This window comes from Musa acuminata, chromosome BXJ2-9 (genome assembly GCF_036884655.1).
Source record: "Musa acuminata AAA Group cultivar baxijiao chromosome BXJ2-9, Cavendish_Baxijiao_AAA, whole genome shotgun sequence".
Taxonomy (NCBI): Eukaryota; Viridiplantae; Streptophyta; class Magnoliopsida; order Zingiberales; family Musaceae; genus Musa; species Musa acuminata.
This window is the reverse complement of record NC_088346.1, coordinates 45,316,765-45,324,759: the sequence shown is the minus strand read 5'-3', so window position 1 is coordinate 45,324,759 and position 7,995 is coordinate 45,316,765.

Here is a 7,995-nt window from a genome sequence, read left to right as displayed (position 1 = left end):
TACCTGATTCTTTCCCCTGAATTGGTGCTGCTACATGTCTGAACCCCACAGGTAGACCATGCAAGCTTGTAACCTAACATTGTTATCATTCATGGCATCTGCACAATGTTATCATTGACCTGTATGAATCAATTTATTCAACAAAACCTCGAGTTCGTATACCGAGAGAAGGATCACATATGCAAGCATGAGTATACAATAAAGACAAGTCTTATAACGCATCACCCACGGAAATGAGCTTGAAGCAGGTAAGCTCAAATGCAGTACTCTCTTTCTCAGGTTAGCATGAAGTGATTAGAGTTGGCGGCTATACAAATGTGAACTCTGGTTAGCACAGCTGATATGGCTGACCGCTGCATTCTTGTCAGGCGAACAAAGTAAGCTTCCTCCAAGTAGAGATTGCGTTACCGTCATGGCAACACAACAAGCACACTCCCTTTCGAGCATTTCAACAAACCGTTTGCGCGCTTTGGGAATGCTGATCTCAACCTCATTCTGTCTCCTCCTTCACGGCGCCATCAGCTCCTCCAGCTTGGGCTTCTCGATCTTGATCTCCTTGGTCCGCTTCCACCCGATCCCGAAGTTGGGCGGCTCCGGTCGCTGCAGGGCGACTTCCACCGCTTGTCGATCTCGAAGGAGTTGGTGATGGCAGCCGGCGGGAGCTCGGGCAATTCCTCCGACTGGTTAGCTTCAAGGGTAGGATTCGAGACCGAGACGGGGTCAGGGTTTCCGATGGAAGGGATGAGGGGTACGGCGGGAGGCGCGGAAGGAGGTAGCGGGAAGCTTTTGGCGGGAAGAGATGGAAGGCGGAGGAGGCCATTTGGAGGAAAGAAGAGTGAGAGAAGCGCCTTGCAATAGGAAATGGAGATAAGGAGAGGGTTATCGTAGTATAGATATACTTCGTTGTGTAGACTGAGGTGATGCCGTTGGAGCGGCCATACCATCCTCAACAAATTAAGCATAAAAGCTAAGGAGGTGAAATCTTTTCTACCAACTCTTTTGATGTTGCAATAAGTTGGACTGTGATTTATTGTGAAATTGATACTGCTCCTTTTAAGTAGATCAGATGATTTCATGACCCATTATTTGTTTTCTCTGTGGTTCATGGGCTTGAAGGAGCAGCCATTGCACATTTTTTAGTTGGGTATGTCATTCTCATGCTACTTCATTTTAATTGGCAGGTGAAGGAGCTGATTTTGGATGATTCACTTTGGCTTTGAAAAATACACAAAAGTATTTGGGTGTCTTACGTTGAATGTGGTAAGTTAATCTAAGCGTTCTCATGAAGTCTAAATCATCGGTTCAGATGCTTAAACTTAAGTTAATGACATCTAATTCTTATAAATTCATTTGTCTGGTTTTACTTTCTGAGATGGAACTAAATCGGCATATTATTTTTTTATCATATTAAAATATGCCTATGGTAAAACTCGGATGACACTTTTACACATTACATAACATATATACTTATTAGTAGGATTCAAAGCATTGACTTTTTTACTGTGCGCACAATGCTTTAATCACTTGGAAGTCTAGTTTTCAGGTTTCTGTTCCTCCTAGGATCTATGTGCTTTTCTGAAATTACTGTGTTTGCAAGTTCCCCTGATGTTTGAACTTTGCAGTTCTTTCAAGATAATCAGCATTCAGATATTGCTGCAATTGTTTCTACTCTGTAATTGTCAGACCAAGATATTCATATTCCTTGAACCAATCACCAACAAATGAAAGCCATTGTCTTAGAAGAAGGTACTTTATGACAACATTCTGACTTTCGATGATTATGAATAACAAAAGTAGTACTTTAGGATATGCTTAGGACAACAGAAAAGTGCACACTCCTGCCAGGAGTATGCTTGGGGAGGATCAACTATCGCGAACAAAAATGGCAAATAACTAAACCCTGATGATGTAAATTGGTTGCTTCAACCCATTAGGCAAACAATGGCTGATGCATCAGCATCATGTGCCCAACACACTAACCTAGTATGGTCGACACATCGACACTGCATCGCCGACACACCAGGATCATGCTCTCGACACATTGGTAGCACTCAGCTGATGACTCGACTCCACACAGCCAACATGTAGGTGTCGTATGATCCTTGAGTCGATCCCACAAGGCTGACATGCCCAAGCCATGCGGTCAACATATCGATGCTAGGTGGTAGACATCATGGTGTAGTGTGGCCGGCAAGTCAAATCTGTATAATCGACACTCCAATGCCACCTCAGTGCCACACAATTGAATGCTAGGCTTCTTGGGGGGATGGCACACCAATAGTAGCTGACTTTCATGTGATGGGCACATTACCCCCCTCCCCCACGAATCCACGTTCTTCGGCCAGTTAGCCGCCCCACCGTCCGATTCATGCTACTAGTCAGGAAGTTATGCAATCTCGGATTCGGTGGGGGTTGGCGATGGTTATGTCTAGGATCGACATTCCATGTTCGCACGAGTAGTGCACCATCTAAAGATAACAACATGGAGCGCCCACTATAAAAGGGGCTCCACAAGTATGTCACAAGGCATATAGTAACAAAAAGTTTATCCAACTTGTTCGACCTATCCACTGACTTGAACTTTGGAAAGGCATTATCTGGAGTGCCCTGATGTAATTTTGCAGAATTCGGATAACTAGCAAGGAAGTTCAACTTGAGATTGGCTCAAGAGTAGGACCAAGTTGGATCAAAATCGACTTCCACATCGGACAACCAAAAGCTAACTTAACAATTTTTGGTTGTCCAATCTGGATGCAGATTTGGAGCCAACCAAGGCTCCTTCCACATTTGTCATACTTTAATTTCAACCAACTCATCCAACCCCAAGGGTGTCGAATCCATCCAACTCCGAGGAGGCCAAACCTTGCTGATTCTGAATAGATCGAACCCTATAGAACTGCCCCAGGGGCATTCTTGATAAATGCCTCTCCGATGCTTAATTAGTTTTGGGTTTGGAGGATTCAGGTAACATTGGGAGAAGTGGTTGGGAGTGTACTTGAGAAGCCCCTTATTATGGGCTAGTTGGACCATTACTTTTGTAATCGACAACCAGGGGGGGTGGCAGTTGCTGAAGTGTCGGTCATGTGCTGACAACCATGTGGCACCGACGTGTGGTCCATATGATACTGAGGTGGCAACCATATGGCACTGATGTGTTGCCATTTGGTGCTGATGTGGTGTCCACATGGCATTGATATGTCATCCACATGTGAGTGAGGTGGCACCCGTGTTGCACCGAGGTATCAGCCACATGGCAATCATGTATCGTCTGCAGTGATGAGATAATACATGTGAAAACTATCTTTAGGCTTGCACGGCCTAAGCCGGTAATAGATCTGAAAGCTATTTTTAGGCATGCACCGCCAAAGTTGGAATTACATTAAAAACTTGGATATTTTTAGAGCAAAGTCGAAGGGATTCTGTGGGGGCATCACCCTGGAGCTTGCTTCATTTTCTGGGGGATTTTTGAGGGGTTTTGTTGTGGGGAGATGAGGAACGATTAGCAGAAACCTCAGGATGATGGTGTGCTGAGGAGCGGCAGCAGTCAGTTCTTCTCTGTTTCGTCATCGTCGAAATTCATGAAGATCGTGTCCTCAGGTGCGTCCAATGTTGCATCCACCGTTCTCAAGGTGGGGGGGTGTCCATGGTCTCCTCAATCACCGAAAGCAATGATGATGCCGGCCTTGATCAGGTAGTGCATTAAGATTTCCCTTATCCTTTGTGAAACATCGACAGTTATTTGGATTAGATCAGCGGAGACATGAACGAGATTTTGTTTGTTTCTTGTCAACGGTTACAACTTTGTCTGAACCTTACCGAGATTTTGTTTGTTTCTTGTCAACAGTTACAACTTTGTCTGAACCTTACCATCTGATTGCATGGCTTTGTTTTGCATGAATTCAGGCAATAGGGCTGTGACCAATTGTAACCTTTATTTGACTTGACATCATGTTAGTGCTCTGATCTTTTCTGTGACAATCATTTGAGTGGATCCATGTGCGTCATGATTTTCATCTTAGGTGATGTGAGTAAAACATTATTACATAATCCACACTTCATTTACTTGTATCTATATATAGTGAAAGATAAAACTCTTAGTCTTGACCAACGACATCGGTAGATGTACTTACTATCCATGTCATCTTTGTTGGCCTATGTTTAATAAAATTTGATGAAGATGCCATATCATTTGAACCGAGTGTTTTTCATCAGTGGCATTCAATGGGTCAATGGATCCTGATGAGCAACATTCCTCCTTATCTTGATAGTTGGAACATAGGACTCAAGTCTTGACCATCGGCATCGGGAGATGTACTATCCATGTCATCTTTGCAGACCCGATGAAGAGTAAAATTCTATGGAGGTGTGTCATCATTTGAACCAACTTGTTTTTCATCAGTGACAGTCAATGGGTCCACGGATCGTGATGGGCAACCTTCTCCCTTGCCTTTATGGTTAGACAATTGAGATTGATGAGCTACGTTGTGATTGTGGACAACTGATCTGTAGCCGTGTCATGTTCCCTAATAATAATTTGTGCTTCTGAAAAAAAAAAAAGTTCTTTACTTTATCTGCGACTGCTGATGGGTAAGGGCTTGCTTAATTGATATCAATGCTTTTCCGTAGCAAATCCTTTCCTCTTTGCTGAACTCTCTTTCTCTGTCTTTTCTCTCCACAATTCTGTTTTGCTCCTCTTCTTTTCACAGCATAAGCCTAAACCTTCTTATATAGGGGCTTCAACCTAAAGGCCATGCACCACAGCAAATCTCCAAGAAAATAATTTAATCTAATCCTAATCTTAGCTAATGATAAACTCTTCAAATTTAAATTATATAATCTGACACATGCTCGATAAATTTGATTCTTTGATGGTTTTCATTGTACGTTTTGTGATCATATTTGTTGTAAATTGTATATGTACTTGTGATATTTCTTTCAAATGCTTCAAGGTATGTTGGTTATTTCGATCTTCTAGGTTGATAAATGTAGTTGTTTTCCTGTGAATGCAGGTGAAAGCTATTGTGCTTTATGGAACAAAGAGGAACATGAAGATGAGAAGAGAAGCAAAATCCAAATACATTGTGCTCCATCCGTTTAGGAAAGCTTAGACGTGAACACTGGGTGTAGCTTCAAACTTGCATCTTCTCTCCTTTACTTGTGTCAGATGAAGATTGATACAGAATTAAGAATAATATTTTATTATTAAGAATTAAATGTTAGGTGATGCTGCCCATGAGTTAAGTGGTGGGACTCATGTGGTTAATTAAGACTCTAATCCTAACTTAGGTTAGATGAGAAGACAAGAAGCAGGACCATCATACACAAATACACACAGAAGGAAAGATTTTTATCTGGGTAGAAATAAGTTCGATAATTGATTAGTCAAATTTAGATCCGATTGTCATGATTTTTTTTTTTAGTATGGTGATCTAGACACCATACTTTCTAAATTGATCGGTATAAACTTTTTAGATTTTTTTTCTTTTATTTAGTTTTTTTTCTAATTTCTTGAAATTCATTTGAGTGTCTCTTTTTCATGTGGTATTTGATATCCTATAGTTTATTTAGAGAAAGAATTTAAAAAAAAAATTATGTAATTAACTATCTTTAGCATCCCGATTTTTATATTCTCAAAAGTTATACTGAGATCTTTATATTTATGAAAGTGAAACATTTAATTTTATTTTTATTAAATTATTTTTTAATTTTATATGAAGATTTTCACTAAGTATAGGAATTCTAATATAATTTTTAAAAGTATAAAAATCGGAATGTTAAAGATAGTTAATTATAAAGGATAATATATAATTAATCTAAAATTAATTAAAAATTGATCCATAAAGATTACTATTATTATATATGCAAAATATCTATGGCGATAGTTATATGTAGCCAATATTTATATCCACGACATAGTCCATAGGTACTGTTTACAACCTTTCGCCTAATAAATGCTTACATAACTCCATCATTGATCTTACCGAAATCCATATAAGACAACCTAAATGCCAAGCCAACCCAACATGCATCGGACGCTGACAGCTAACATGACGAAGCTGGTGGTGAGGAGCAAGGAGCGAGAATGGGTTGGAGTCACTGCCATCAAACCCGATCGATCTTCCAGATCGGGAATGAACCATTCAACTATATGATCCACCAGCTTAAACCCTTCCACTCGAAATGAACGCCCTTTCTGCATGCAATGCGCCCACAAGCTATAGTCAGAACCCGCCAGATAATAGATATGATCCGGCTTTATTATGTCCAGCTTTGATGATGACTTCATCTTGTATATCGCCACCCCATCTGAGAAAGGACCGAGGAAGAAGGTGCGACCACCCAAGCTATTCACCTCCACTACGCGATGACGACGTAGTCCCCACTCCTTGACCTCGAAAACCTTCAACTGTTGTCCCTCTACTCCCGTCGTAGTGCTGCAGTACACAACAAAGACACCGTCATTAGACCCAACCAGCTTAGCCCAGTACGAGCCAGGATGACGATCTTCCTCTTCGAACAAGGTAAGAATGCATTGGAACGACACCTTCCAACGGGGATCGAACGCACACACCCAGATTTCTGCTGAGTCAGTCAGAACATACAACCTTCCATGATGAAACACAATGTCGATGGCGTCATCGATTAGTAATTTCTTGCCCCGAGGATGCCCTGGTCGATACACAATCACGTACTTGACGAAGTTGGTCAATTCAAAACATAATGCTGCTAACGTAAAATCTGTAGCAAATGGAGATGTCGATATGATGCTCTTGATGATAGTTGGTGGAAACGAAGGTAATTCAACCGTAGCTCCAGTGATTGGATTTAGGAGACGAGCCTCGAATTCTTGGAAACGTCGTCGTGGTTTGCGTAAGTGCATCAACCATCCTTTGGATGACCCACAACACCACTGGCTTCGAAACTCCTTTGGGATCTCCAAGCCTAAGCTTCGTCCTCCATTGGATGATGCGTAGAAGCCCCAGTTTAAAGAAGCAGAATCCATGGGGGAGCCCAGCAACCATGGAGCACGTAGAGCAGGGAGGATGATGTCTGAAGTACCTAATCGCCAAGATTTGCACACGACGCTGGCACTGATATGATCGGCTATAGGTAGGTGCTTCAAGATCATCTCCATCATATCCATATGAAGTCCACACCACCTTGCCTTTTCGTCTTCCTCGTCGCCGGCTAATGGAGGAGCCATTCGTCCACAGGTTTCTAAGAGAAATCAATTCGTATTAGCAAATTACACATCTAGCACGTAAATAAAATTAAAAATTAAGTCATAATTAGGAAGAAATAAACAATTTAATTATATTTGAATTTACATTAGAAAATCATTACCAAATAATATAAAAGTCTTATTCCGAAAGAAAATAAATCGATGGTCCATTTTAATTCCTATCTAGATTTGTTTTTTGAAACTTTTCTACTAGTTTAATTTTTGACTTGACAAAATTGACTTAACATGTATTAGTTTTTCGATTAATGTCATGTCGAAAGAAGAAAGGTCATTGAGTATTCAAAACTTAAATATGAGAGAAATATGACGAAAAGCGAAAAATATTTTCTATATCTTATTTCAATTCAAGTGTAAAAAGATGTATGCACATCATATCTTATCTTTTATAAAAGATTATATCAAGACTTTTATCTTATAAAACCCCTCCAATAATCAAATCAATATATGTTTATTCGTCTTATGCATCAAAAATCCATATAGCAAGCTTGGAATGCAAACATAATATAAGGTCACTTTGCATTGCATCTTTTTTGTAAGATTTAATAATAAAATATATCCTATATTAATGAAAAATAATGAATATATCATTTGTGCCCCTATTTGTATTTCGGAATAAGGGTTTCTTTATCCTAAAACTTAGTGTTTGTTCTATTATTACTTTATCGAATATACGAGGTTTTTCATATATATATATTTTTTGTGTTGATGGATAGAAAGAAATATATTTATATCTTCAAAATGAGGATCCAATA